Source organism: Mauremys reevesii, unplaced genomic scaffold (assembly GCF_016161935.1).
Source record: "Mauremys reevesii isolate NIE-2019 unplaced genomic scaffold, ASM1616193v1 Contig78, whole genome shotgun sequence".
Lineage (NCBI taxonomy): Eukaryota > Metazoa > Chordata > Testudines > Geoemydidae > Mauremys > Mauremys reevesii.
In genome coordinates, this window is record NW_024100893.1 from 325,213 (window position 1) to 338,399 (window position 13,187).

A 13,187-nucleotide genomic window follows, 5' to 3' on the forward strand; every position below is an offset into this window, starting at 1 on the left:
GATGTAGGCACACAGTTTTGACAGTGAGGGAGACTAGCCACTGGAACAAATTACCCAGGGGAGAGGTGGAGTCTCTGTTTCCTGGTGTCTTGTCGTCAAAACTGCCTGTCATTCTGGAAGGTGCCTTTTAGTGACTTACAAGCAATTGGGCTTCATATGGTGCAAAGTGCGTGAAATTTCATAGCCGGTGAAATAGAGGCCACATTAGGAGACTGAATTGTTTCATAACCTCTATGAAAAGCTCAGTGTGGGGTGCGGAACAGACTCTGCTGTTTTGCTGGGTGGCCTGGCTGGTCCCCAGAATCAATAATGAGCAAGTGGGGTGATCCAGGCTGCAGCTCAAACATCCAGCTGGGCTGGCCAGGGGCAGACATCAGGCCTGCCAGGGAAAGGTGGGTGCGGCAGTGACTTCACAAAGGCCTTTGGCAGGAACTCAGCCTATTGGGCAAAGATGATGAGGCGTCTGTGACTCACAGAGCTCCCTTGCCAACAGCCAGGCAGGACAGGGATGCGGGGCAGGGGGAACCTCGCAGAGCCCTGTAGCCTTGCTGCAGCAAGCCTCCAGCTCGTGGTCTCTCAGAGACAGTTGCTGTAGGAGAGAGTCTGTGCGTGTGTTTCTCATTTCTGTGTGTTTCTCATTTCTCATTCCCCTCAGCCAGGAGAACCACAAAGATATTGTCATCTGTGTAGAAGGTAAGAAAAATACAGGCTCTAAATACAAGATAGGGACTCTATCCTAGCAGATTCAAAGGCATCACCACCCTCCTAGGGAAAAAGTTTGTGCTAATATCTGAGCTTTCCACCCTGCAACTTGAGAGCATTGCTCCTTGTTCTGTCATCTGCCAGCTCTAAGATTTCGTGAGAATCAATCTTTCATTAGGAAAATAATTCAAAACGCAAATACAAAACACTTTGAGTGAAATCAACCCTCCTGATCTTTAGTGTCTGGGAGTGTGGGCCTTGGGGCCAGACTGAGACCCTCATGGGCTAGTAACACCCAAGAAGCCAGTAAAATAATTCCAGTTCTCTTACCATCCAAGCCTCCCTAATCCAAGGAACAGCTGAGGGCTGAGGGAGACAGAATGTCTAACTCATGACTGAAAATACAAAGATGTGTTATTGGCTTTGGTTGGGGGACAAGTAACAAATCTGTTGGGATTCTTGCCCCAAACAACAATCGCCCATTGTCCTTTAGAGCACGAGGACCCTAACGCGCCTGACTTGCTCAAATCTCTCTCCTGCTAGGGCTGAGAGAATTTTCTCCATCCCCCATGATACCGAGGAAAGAGAAAAGAAGTGACCTCTCTGGTCACACAGCAAGGGCATGCCAGAGCTAGAAAGAGAAGCATAAGAAAGAAGTTGTATCAAAATGTTTTGCATTTCAAACTAACAAATTTCTTAAACAAAGGCAATTTGATGTGTGGTTAGTGAAGTGAAATGATACATTCTTGTCTCCACGAGTTTCTAGATTGATGAACCAGTAGATCTATCCCCTAGTTTTTATCCCTAGATTGAGGGAGGAAAACAAGTTTGCCTGTTTTGAGAATTCCCAATGGTTTTCTTGAATTTCAACAAACTAGTTGATTGAACTGAACGATTTGAATAAACTGAAAGGAAGACAATATTTTCTGCACCTTTCAAGGAAGCTACTGCTGCCCAAAGCTGGGTTAGCATTTCAGCTACTTTGCTTCCGGGGCCTTAGCTATCACATCAGTGGTGCGACTGTCTGAAAAGCTTGGCAGTGAACATGTTCTACTGAACGTTATTTTTTCTCTTCTATTTAAATTATTTAAAAGATTGTCATAAATTGGGCCCTTATCAGAGGTTGTCAATTTCCAATATAATTATGACAGTGAGGGAGACTAGCCACTGGAAGAAATTACCCAGGGGAGAGGTGGAGTCTCTGTTTCCTGGTGTCCTACCATCATAACTGGTTGGGAAGGTGCCTTTTAGTGAATTACAAGCAATTGGGCTCAATAGGGTGCTAAGAGTGTGAAATTTCATAGCCCGTGAAATAGAGGCCACATCAGGAGACTGAATTGTTTCACAACCGATGCCTCTATGAAAAACTCAGCGTGGGGTGCGGAACAGACTCTGCTGTTTTACTGGGTGGCCTGCTTGCTCCCCAGAATCAATAATGAGCAAGTGGGGTGATCCGGGGTGCAGCTCAAACATCCAGCTGGGCTGGCCAGGGGCAGAGGTCAGGCCTGCCAGGGAAAGGTGGGTGTGGCAGTGACTTCACAAAAGCTTTTGGCAGGAACTCAGCCCATTGAGCAAAGACAATTAGTTGGGAATTGGTCCTGCTTTGAGCAGGGGGTTGGACTAGATACCTCCTGAGGTCCCTTCCAACCCTGATAGTCTATGATTCTATGAGTGAGGCATCTGTGACCTCACAGAGCTCCCTTGCCAACTGCCAGGCAGGACAGGGATGCGGGGCAGGGGAACCTCAGAGCCCTGAGCCTTGCTGCAGCAAGCCTCCATCTTCCCTTTACCAGTTAAAGGTTATGAGCAGACAATGGCTGGAAGTTGAAGCTAGACCAATACACACTGGAAATAAGGCGAGGAGCATTTTTAACATCAGAGTTTGGAGCAATTCACTGAGGGTTGTGCTGGATTTTCCACAACTGGCCTCTTTTAAAATCAAGTGTGGGTGTTTTACTAAAACCTGTTCTAATTCCTATGGGAATTATTTTGAGGCACATTCTATGGCCGAAGTGAAACAGAAAGTCAGACGACAGTGGTTTCCTCTGGGCTTGGAATTAATCTGTGACTCGCTGGGGGCGTTTGGAATGTGGCCATTTTGCTTCCTCGTCCTCCTTCCCTCTTGTCCCTTCTTCTCAATTGGAAAACGGGTCACCAGAAAAGCCTGATTTCCACCCTGTGCCCCTTCCATTAGTGCTGTAAGCTGAAGGGCATTGTGACTTGAGAGTGAATTCAGCCAGTCAGTGCTAACTCTCCACAGGTGATTTGCATAAGTCAGTAAATGAGCCTGCAGGTTTCCGTGGGAGCGATGCCCAAGGCAGGGCTCAGGCTTCGGGTTTATGCTCCGGGTTAGTGGAGTCAGGAGCGACAGGTGGCTGAGTTACCTCTGGTGTCACAATGTTACTGCTCAGGTTCCTCTGCCTGCTGCACCACCTGGGCAGTGACTGTCAAGGGGAAGGTTTTGTGGATTTGAAACTTAGAAACCAGGAAGCGCAGGAGAGGAATGGCTTAGAGAGTTTGGCAGTAAAATGTAGGTTTTGAGGCAATATCCTGTGCAATTGCTACTGGATCCGGGACGGAGACAGCATTCCTGCCCCTCCCACCACCTCTTAGCTGGGCCTACATAAAAGAGACTAGCTAGAGTTTTGCACGCTTGTTTGTTTGAGGCTGAGCAAATAAGGCCCAACAGATTACTGCTAGGATGAATTTTGCTGCCTCCTCTCCTTGACTAGAATACAAGCAGTTTCTGATTCTCTCAGATGAAGTAGTTCTTTTAAAATCAAGGGCAAGACCAATCAGTGGCTTTTTCACAGCCCAACCCCAATCCCCAAAAGAGATTTTATTTTTATTTAAACTGGTTGTTTTAAATTTATATTTAAAAATTTTTTTTTTTTTAACTTATCCAGTATAAAATTTGAAATGATGACAAGTGATGTTAAGGCCTCTAGTTGCTCCAGCCTATTAAAGTAATTTAAATAAGTACATATATGAAGAAGTCCATGTTTGCTGCCAAGTGTCAGAGGAAGTCAAAGCACTGAACTGTTGGAAGTCATTGCCTAAGCACCTGGGCATCCAGAAGTTATTGAAACACTCAGCCAGATTTTGGCAGCACTAGCCTCTTCTGGGTGCAGAAAGAATATTTTCTTCATTCCAGTTGATGCAGCTACTTCATTCAAATGTAAGAAACTGATTGGGAGTTCAAAAGGATGAAGGCTTCTTTCCCTTGTAAAATATGAATAAAGGCTAGAGAGGAGGAGGTGTGAGCTACTACTTCTAAAATCTGGAAGGACATTATGAGCAGGAACAATCAGTTCAGGGCACGAACTAGAGATACTTCTTTACCTCAGTTTGTTTGAAATGAAACCAAATGGTTGACAAGTCAACATGTTTGAATGGATCCCTATTCCTAGCATCATAGAAGACTAGGGCTGGAACAGACCTGAGGAGGTATCTAGTCCAACCCCCTGCTGCAGGCAGGACCAACCCCAACTTCATCATCCCAGCCAGGCTTTGTCAAGCTGACCTTTAAAAACTTGTAAGGATGGAGATTCCACCACCTCCCTAGGGAACCCATTCCAGGGCTTCACCACCCTCCTAGTGAACTAGTGTTTCCTAATAGCCAAGCTAAGCCTTCCACAGTGCAACTTGAGACCATTGCTCCGTGTTCTGTCATCGCCACCACTAAGAATTTCATGAGAATCAATCCTCATTAGGAAAATAACTCAAAAATACAACTACAAAACATTTGGAATGAAATCAATCCACCCTGACCTGTAGTGTCTGGGGTGTGGGCCTCTGAGGCTAGACTGAGACCCTCATTGGCTAGAACCACCCAGTGAGCCAGTAACAATATCCACTCCTGTTACCGCCCAAGCCACCGCAATCCAAGGAACAGCTGAGGGCTGCAGGAGACAGAAGGGTGCTGAGAGGGTCTAACTCATGACTGCCAACCCAGAGATGTGTTATTGGCTTTGGATGGGGAACAAGGAGCAAATCCACAATCACTACAACAGGTCCCACTCAGAGCCAGGGAGACTGGGAATCGAGTCCTGCTGGCACTTCCCAGCTCTGGCTTTCTGGAGGAGGAGGAAGACCCCAGCTCCCTAGCTGACCCTGAGGCACCTTCTGGGCCCAAATGGAGGTGGCCCCGGTACAGCTATGGAGTGTCCCAGGAACGCCCGCTAGTGGCGTTGTATTGTTTTCACAGCCAGTTTCGATATCTGGTGTCTACCCCTTGCCCTGCTGGCAGGGCATTGAGCGGCACCCGTTGCCGGCCACCTGGGTGTGGAGATTGAAGAGGGTGAAGAGAGGAGCAACCCTGAGCATCTGCCATCCTGCTCCATCTGATCTAGAATAAGTAAGTGGAGTTCTCCAGAACCATCCCCAGTGTGGTGGGAATATCCCACCACTACGGCTCCCAGCCCGTCCCTTGTCAGGGTTTGTTCCCCAGGTTGAGGGTTCCTGTGCCCTGGGGTGGGATGTGACGGGAGGAGAAATTGCCTCAGCAAAGGGGAGGTGGGCAGGGGAGCAGGCAGGCTCGTTAATGAGAGGCTGCTTTGAAGCCAGACTCATGGCTGCTCCCCACTCTGTTCCAGGATGGAGCGAATCAGGCAGATGCTCAGGAGGAAGGCCGGGCAGGTGGCTCCACAGCCAGAAGACGACATCAGGCAGCCTGCCCAGGCGGAGAGCGGCCCCTCTGTCCCCGCGGGCGGGGAAGAGGCTCGTGGCCAGGGGAAAGGGAGGAGCTGCTTCTCCTGCTGGAGGAGGCGGAACACAGTAGCTCCTCTAGCTGACCCTGAGGCACCATCTGGGCCGAAACGGAGGTGGCCCCGGGTTCAGCTGTGGAGCAGAGAGCCAGGGGAGGGCAGGAGCCGGGGACGGCAGCTCTGGGGCTTCCTTTGCAGGAAGCCAAGGAGCCAGGAGCTGCGCCCCAGGGCCCAGCAGGAGCCGCCAACCACCATGGCAGCTGAGGGGCCCTGCGCCAGCCCAACCCTGGCCCCCGAGGAGCCTCCCGCCAGCCCCAGCCTGGCCCCAGAGGAGCCTCCCGCCAGCCCCAGCCTGGCCCCAGAGGAGCCTCCCGCCAGCCCCAGCCTGGCCCCAGAGGAGCCTCCCGCCAGCCCCACCCTGGCCATGGAGGAGCCTCCTGCCAGCCCCGAGCAGGAGTTGAGGGACTGCGGCGCTGCAGACACCAGCAGCTCCGCATTCTCCTGCGGGGCCAGAAGCTCCTCCGTGCGGTCTGGCAGCCCTGTCTTTCAAGGCTCCTTCTTTGGAGGTGAGGGGAGACCCAGGGGAAAGGGAGGAGGACTGGGGCGGTGGGGGACTAGTAACACCCTGTGCCCATCGGCTCGCCAAGGCGCCGGGACTGACCCACGTGACCCCACTAACACCAGTGGGGGTGGCACAGACACGCCCCATGGCAGGGGATGCTGGGCGGAGTTGGGGAGCTCCAGCCTCCCTGATCATGTTGGGGTGGGGGGCTGACTGCCACAGGGCCCTGAGGCTGATGGGGCTGAGGGCATCTCTGGGAGGGGCAGGGTGGGGCCCTGGCCGCCATGGGGCTCCTTACAGAGAAAGGGGAAACATGGAGCCTTCTCTGTCCACTGCATCCCCCCAGCAGCAGAAGGGATTAAACTTTCTCCTTCCCTCCCTGGTGCAGATACCTCCAGTGCCCAGGTGTCGTGGCCTGAGGAGGAGGAAGAGGAGGAGGAAGAGGAGGAGGAGGAGCAAGACATCATCTTGGTGATCCAGCAGCACCTGCAGGGCAGAGCTGAGGTACAAAAATCCCCCAGCTGCGCTGCCACCCAGTCTGTCCTGCTCCTTGTTCCGTCCCCACCCAGGCAGGGGGTCTTGCACAAGAGAATCCTCATCCCCACTGGGGGGACACATCTCCTCTGTTATCTGGCACCCCAAAGTGGGGACATTTGTCCCACACAGGCCAAGGTCCTCGCAGACACTGTCCAAGTTCCAACCCCTGTCTGCGCAGGGAGACACTGGTTTTGGGAAGCGGGTGGCTTTCCTGTCCAACCCCATGGAGGTCCTGAGCCCTGGAGCTGGTTTGGGTCTGGGGTCCAGGGCATGTGCCTTGATCCTGACGTGCTGTTCATGGATCAGGGGTTCAGAGGGGATTGCGTTACCCCTCCGTGGCTGATCCCAGCCTTCCTTCCTCTCCTCATTCTCTGATCTCCTGCCTGACTCTCCCGGGATCCTACCTCCCACCCATTGCAGTTTGGCTGATCCATACTCTGCTGGGTACCAGGCCCTGCCCAGAGAACTGCTCAGAGCAAGGATTAATGAGGCAGCAGGCATCCGGCCATGAACTCTGCTAAGTGTCCCTGGAGTGATGTGAATGGGAGAGGCCAGGATGCGCCTTTGAGTCTTGCCAGGGCTCCTGGAGAATCCTCCTCATTGTCCCCTGACTGCTGTAGCCCCGTGTCCCATGACTGACGGGTGCTCCTCTTCTTGCAGGCTCTGCACAACCGCCATTTGCGGAGCCTGACACCATCCTCAGGGGCTGCCTAACAGAGACCCCCACCGTGGAGAAGCTGCAGCACCTCCTGGAGGTGAGTAGAATGGACGGTCTGGGGTGGAATTGCCCTGAACCCTGTGGGAGGGCAGCAAAGGAGAGACTAGAAGAGCCACGTTTCCATTGTGTCCTCCCAGCTTGGACCCAGCCGCCACACTTTCCCAGAGCTGCCAGTGCAGGGGGAAGGAGCTGGGACTGTCAGCCAGAGCTCTGCACGGTTGCATTAAGCACTAACAGTGAGCACCAGACTGGCTGGGGCCTGAGAGACTGAACCCCTTTTCAAGCTCTGCCACCAGGGCTCGGCTACTCCACCCTGAGCACAAAGTCTCAGCCCCTTGGGGAGGGGGAAAGGCTGGTTTGTAGAGCATGTACGCCTGCCCGCTGACCCTCCCCTGCCTCCTTCTCCCGCAGCACATCCATCGCCTCTCCTGGCAAAAACACCCAGGAGAGAGCCAGGGCCGTCCAGACCAGCGCGGCCCTGCTCCAGTTTGCTACCTCCCTGCCTGGATTTGACGTAAGTGACCTCTGACCCCAGCGTCCTGCAGAGTCAAGTTCCTCATCCCCTGGCTAATTGGTCCCCCTGGGTCCGTAAGGGACTCATGCTCCATAGGCCGCTGGCTGGCAGGGTCGTGCCTGGCCCTTGTTATTCTGGAGCAGCGAGGCAGCGAGTGCTCAGCGAGGGCCCTTGCCCTGCTCCCTTTGCTCCGAGCTCCCTTGGGGACAGAAAGGAAGAGGGCTCTCGCTGCTCTCCCCCAGTGCCTCCTACAGAGGGGTGGGAGCAGAGCTCAGGTCCAGGGGCGCTGGGGCGCTGAAGGGAGAATGGTGATGGATTCCCTCCTTCTCCTTCCACCAGACCTCCTCCACCTTCTCCAAGGCAGGTGAATTTGTGCTGCAGCTGGGTCTCTGTGCATACCACCCAGCCAGTGACATCAGTCGGCATGCCAAGGGTGGGATCAATTGGCTGCACAAGCTCCTGCTCCAGAAGAGGGGTAAGAAACCCAGCTGGGCAATGGGACCCCATGGAAACGAGCCTCTGGGAGACTAGCTCCAGCTGGCCATTGGGACGCCTCTAGAACTAAGGCCTCTCTGCTTAGACCCGCTGTAGCGGGAAAGAGGAACCCCAATAGAAACAAGGCCCCTCCTTTGAGACTCCCTCTGCTGGGCAATGGGACCCTACAGAAAGAAGCCCCCTCCTCTGAGACCGACCCCAGCTTAGATGATGACTCCTTCTATCCCCCTCTCTCTGAATTAGGGAGATGAGTGTGAAAGTGCCAGGGAAATTGGCTGCTTTATCTCAGAGCCCGGCTCTGTCCCCCAGCCCAGGGAAATCAGCCCACCCCATATGGGGCAGCCAGCTCGTGAGGGGACAGGAACGGAGCTATTGAGACACATGGAGGGAAAGAGCCCGTCATGAGGGCAGGGGCAGGAACAGGCACCACAGGAGATGGACACAAAGCTTGTAGGGTGTCACCAGTCAGGTAGCCAGGGCCAGATCCTGACTTCAGTGGGTGTGAGGGGTTCTCAGTATTAGACACCCCCATGAACAGGCACCCACTCCCAGAGCACAATGACCGTAAGGGTCACATGATTACTGTGAGGGCTGAAACAAATCCCCCTTCTGGTACTAACCCGCCTGGCATGGACCCTGCGATTCCATTGGGCCGCGGATGCCAGGAGGAGCCTGGCCAGTGTGTACCCAGAAGGAAACAGGCACTGAAGCGGAAGGCCAAACCTCCCCAATGGGTGTGTCTTTCTCTCCCAGGGCTCAAGACCAGGAAGGCAGCAGACCTGTGGTGCCAGGACGGGCTCCATGACCCCAAGTGCCTGGGATATAGAAATCTGGCCAGGGTGGGAGAGGTAAGGACTCTCCGCCGGTGCATTGCAGCAGCTCAGGTGTGGAGCTGTGTCCCGCTGCAGTGAGTGTGTCATGGACACAGGGCAAGAGCCTGCTCCTTATTTCCACAGAGTATGTGAGGCTCCTGGGAATGTCCGTGGGGTGAGGCGTGGGAATGATCCAGATCTAAAAGACCCCGAACCTCTAGTGGGTGAGCTGCAGGAGCTGTCGCTGCTGGGAGCAGCAGGGGTCCTGGGCTGTCTGTGTGAGCTGGGTTCCAGAGCGCGCAGACACATTCCCAGCATCTCATGGCACCTGCGGTGAATCCTGCTCCATAAGAGCTATTGGAGGCCTCAGTGCCTGCAGCCTCCTACTGAAGGGGGTTCCTGGTCCATGGGACCCCAAAGGTTGGCTGCCCCAGGACTCTTCTCCACCTTGTGAGACACTAGAGGGATTTGGAGCCTGGTTCTGGGCCATTGCAAGGGCTCTGGTTCTTTTGGTTTTAGGTCTTCGGAGAAATATTCACCAAGACCAGAAGAGGAGTTTCTCCAGGCGGGCCTGCTGGCCATCCACCACCCCCACAACCGCATCAGCCATGCTGGCCTGGTGCTGATGTATTCCATCGTGGGGGAAGCCGGCCAGCTGCTAGAGGACGAGGTAACCAAAGAGGGGTCACCTGGGTAGAGACCCCCAGGGCCTTTCACCTCCAGGCCATTGAAAATCGCTCCCATCCCATCCCCATGCGCTGACCAGGGAGCAAGGAGAGGGTGACCCCAGACAGGTGCCATTGGTCAGTGCCAGCTTCTCCCCTGAGCAGCTCAAAGCAGGGCAGCCTGGCTGATGTGGTGGAGTCAGTCAGCAGAGGCTGCATAAGTGCCCCATTCACCAGAGCCACTGCCCATGGCATCACGTTAAGGACATGGGGATCCCTTGGGGAAAGGTGTCCACTTCCTCTCACCCCCCGGCACTACTGCCCAAAGCCTCCCAGCCCTCGGCTGGAGGGGGCGAGGGTGGCTGAGGGGACTCCGGGGAGCGGAGCTGGATTCCCGCTGGGTTGGGAGGTAGAACAGTTCTCGCGGGGGGACTGAGAGGAGTGGGGGCAGGAGTTCATTCCACAATGGTGGGAGAGGGGATGGAAGTCACTAGAGACGAGACAAGATTTCGCCTCGGGTTGGGCGGGGGAATCCGTCCCTCAGATGTGGGGAGGAAATGTTGCTGGCTCCCGGTGCCGTTAATACCCTTCGTTCTCATGGGTGTCGGAGTCTCTGATTGATCCTTGTTCCCTTGCAACAGGGGGAAATTACAAACAAAATCATGGGACAGCTATTTAATATCAGGCTCATGGGCAAGCTGCCCGACGCCCTGAAGGAGCTGTGCTCCGTGGGGCAGGATTGAAGGCCCCCCCCCCTCGCATGACCAGCTCGGACCCCCTGCCGCAGGTACTGCTCTGTCTCACTGTGCCTGGGGGGAAGGGCTGGGGGGAGCGGCCTTAGAGCCCCCCGCAGCACTGAGAGAAACCAAGGCTGAGCACCTCGTTCTGGACACCCTGCCCCACCCCGACCCCTGGGGCTGGGCTCAGGCCAGATACTGGTTGGGAAGAATCAGGCTGTGGAGCTGGCCCAGAAGTGAGAGCATCCGCAGAGCCAGGGGTTGTGCTCAATAGCCATTGCAGTCTGGGAGGGTGGCCTGACATGGGGCCCTCCCCATCATCACTGCTCAGACCTTCCCATGGCCCCTGTCACCTCTGATGCAGCGAATGTCCGACCATCCCCACCTGGGGCCCAATCCACCCACCTGGTATCTGAGCCCTTCCCAGCCAGGAATGAAACTCCCCCCGAACACCCTGGGGCAGGGGAGGAGCCTCCCCATCCGGCAGGTGGGAACTGAGATGCAGAGGAAGGGCTGTGGGCCTGGTCACACAATCCTGGGTGTAGATCTGGGAAGTGGACTGGGTCCCGGCCTAGAGCCTTTCCCCCAGGGGCACCTTCACTTCTGCCCTTTATTCTCCCCTCCGGCCAGGGGGTCTGTGCGTGTGAAATGAACAGGGAGGGTGATGGGGTCCTGGCACACAGCCTGGATGGGAGCTCCCCTTGGCTTGGTCCCCAGGCTCAGAGACATCTTTGTCATCCCGCTGTCCTTCTGTTATTGCTAGGAAGGGAGTCCCCCGATAAGGGGTCTCCAGGCTCCAGTAAGTCATCCTCATTCCTGCCCGCATGCACGCCCTGCCCTGCCCTGCCCTTCCCTGCCCTCCGGTTTCTCGCTGTTGACTCTGGCTGGGCTCTTGACTCCAGTGTCTAGCTATGACTTTGGCATGACCCTTCTTGGCTCCAGATTTGGGTTCTGAACCCCGGCTCAGTATTCTCCTTGCCTTTCTCTAGCCTTGCTCCAGGCCCTCCACCCACCCGCTGCACAGCATTGCCTCCTCCTCCTCCTGATCTTCCCCAACACCTTCAGTTTCAACTACATGGCTTCGACCTCTGCATGGATATGGACATTGGTTCATACTTCTGCCCACCCGGCTTCGACCTCCGGCCTGGACATTGACACTGGCTCCGGTTCTGCCTGCACATACTCAACACCTGGCAGCAGTAGACAGGCCCCATGTAGTGAGGCGGCCTGGCTCCCAGGCGCACCTGAGAGGGATAAGCCAGATCAGCTGCCTCAGTGGGTGGAGCCACCGCCGCCTGTCCCCGCCCCCCGGAAGTCAAGGGGCGGGACAGGAAGTACAAAAGCCCGGGCCCAGCGCTCAGTTGGAGCCCGACCGCGGGAGGAGACAGACGCTGGTGCCCGAGCTCCAGCCGAACCAAGCCTGCCCCAAGCCCGGTACCCAGAGGACACCTGGTCGAACCTGCCCCTAGCCTGGTACCCAGAGGACGACTGGCCGAGCCTGCCCCGAACCCGGTACCGGCACCCGAGGACTGGCCGAGCCTGCCCCCCCGGCCCCCGAGACTGCCCCAGCCTGCTGACCGAGGCCTAGGCCTGCCCCACTGACTGCCCCGGCTGGTACCCCAGAGGAGTCTGAGCCCCCTGCTGCCACCCTCCTGAGGAGTGCGCTGCCCTGTACTGCCACCGCTGGGCTGAGGCGGACCAGTGGAGTGCTGGAGAGTGGCTGAGGATCTGAGCCCAGTCTGGCTGCCGCTGACCCTGAGCCTATGTCAGTGTATTGCGGCCAGGATCCTGACACTGATCCCTGCACTGGCTGCCCCGCCCTGAGCTAGGGCCTGGGCCAGAGTGAAGTGTGCTCACCCCTGCCTGAGGGTGGCAGTCTCCCTCTCAACCCCACCCTGGGCTAGGGCCTGGACTTACCTGAACTGCTGCTCAGCCCTGCCTCAGGGTCTGAGCCCTGCCTTTAGTTGCTGCCCCGCCCTGAGCTAGGGCTTGGGCTTTAGACACTGAACTGCTGCTCAGCCCTGCCTGAGGGTCTGAGCCCTGCCTCTGGTGCTGCCCCGCCTGAGCTAGGGCCTGGGCTTTACAGACTGAACTGCTGCTCAGCCCTGCCTGAGGGTCTGAGCCCTGCCTCTGGTGCTGCCCCGCCTGAGCTAGGGCCTGGGCTTTACAGACTGAACTGCTGCTCAGCCCTGCCCGAGGGTCTGAGCCCTGCCTCTTGGTGCTGCCCCGCCCTGACCTAGGGCCTGGGCTTTACAGACTGAACTGCTGCTCAGCCCTACCTGAGGGTCTGAGCCCTGCCTCTGGTGCTGCCCCGCCCTGAGCTAGGGCCTGGGCTTTACAGACTGAACTGCTGCTCAGCCCTGCCTGAGGGTCTGAGCCCTGCCTCTGGTGCTGCCCCGCCTGAGCTAGGGCCTGGGCTTTACAGACTGAACTGCTGCTCAGCCCTGCCTGAGGGTCTGAGCCCTGTCTCCTGGTGCTGCCCCGCCCTGAGCTAGGGCCTGGGCTTTACAGACTGAACTGCTGCTCAGCCCTGCCAGAGGGTCTGAGCCCTGCCTCTGGTGCTGCCCGCCTGAGCTAGGCCTGGGCTTTACAGACTGAACTGCTGCTCAGCCCTGCCTGAGGGTCTGAGCCCTGCCTCTTGGTGCTGCCCCGCCTGAGCTAGGGCCTGGGCTTTACAGACTGAACTGCTGCTCAGCCCTGCCTGAGGGTCTGAGCCCTGCCTCTTGGTGCTGCCCCGCC

General features: G+C 56.3%; 3 long non-coding RNA genes across 3 annotated transcripts; all 3 read left to right on the forward strand.

Annotated features, from left to right (window-relative positions):
- Positions 1-545: 545 nt before the first annotated feature.
- LOC120394781 lies at positions 546-5,471 on the forward strand. Its single transcript, XR_005592401.1, has 3 exons — positions 546-693; positions 4,910-5,059; positions 5,298-5,471. It is a non-coding gene; the product is annotated as an uncharacterized LOC120394781 (long non-coding RNA).
- Positions 5,472-7,651: 2,180 nt separating this feature from the next.
- LOC120394785 lies at positions 7,652-9,272 on the forward strand. Its single transcript, XR_005592403.1, has 3 exons — positions 7,652-7,739; positions 8,079-8,214; positions 8,988-9,272. It is a non-coding gene; the product is annotated as an uncharacterized LOC120394785 (long non-coding RNA).
- Positions 9,273-9,645: 373 nt separating this feature from the next.
- Positions 9,646-11,719, forward strand: LOC120394782. Its single transcript, XR_005592402.1, has 3 exons — positions 9,646-9,716; positions 10,353-10,498; positions 11,438-11,719. It is a non-coding gene; the product is annotated as an uncharacterized LOC120394782 (long non-coding RNA).
- The last annotated feature ends 1,468 nt before the right edge of the window (positions 11,720-13,187 follow it).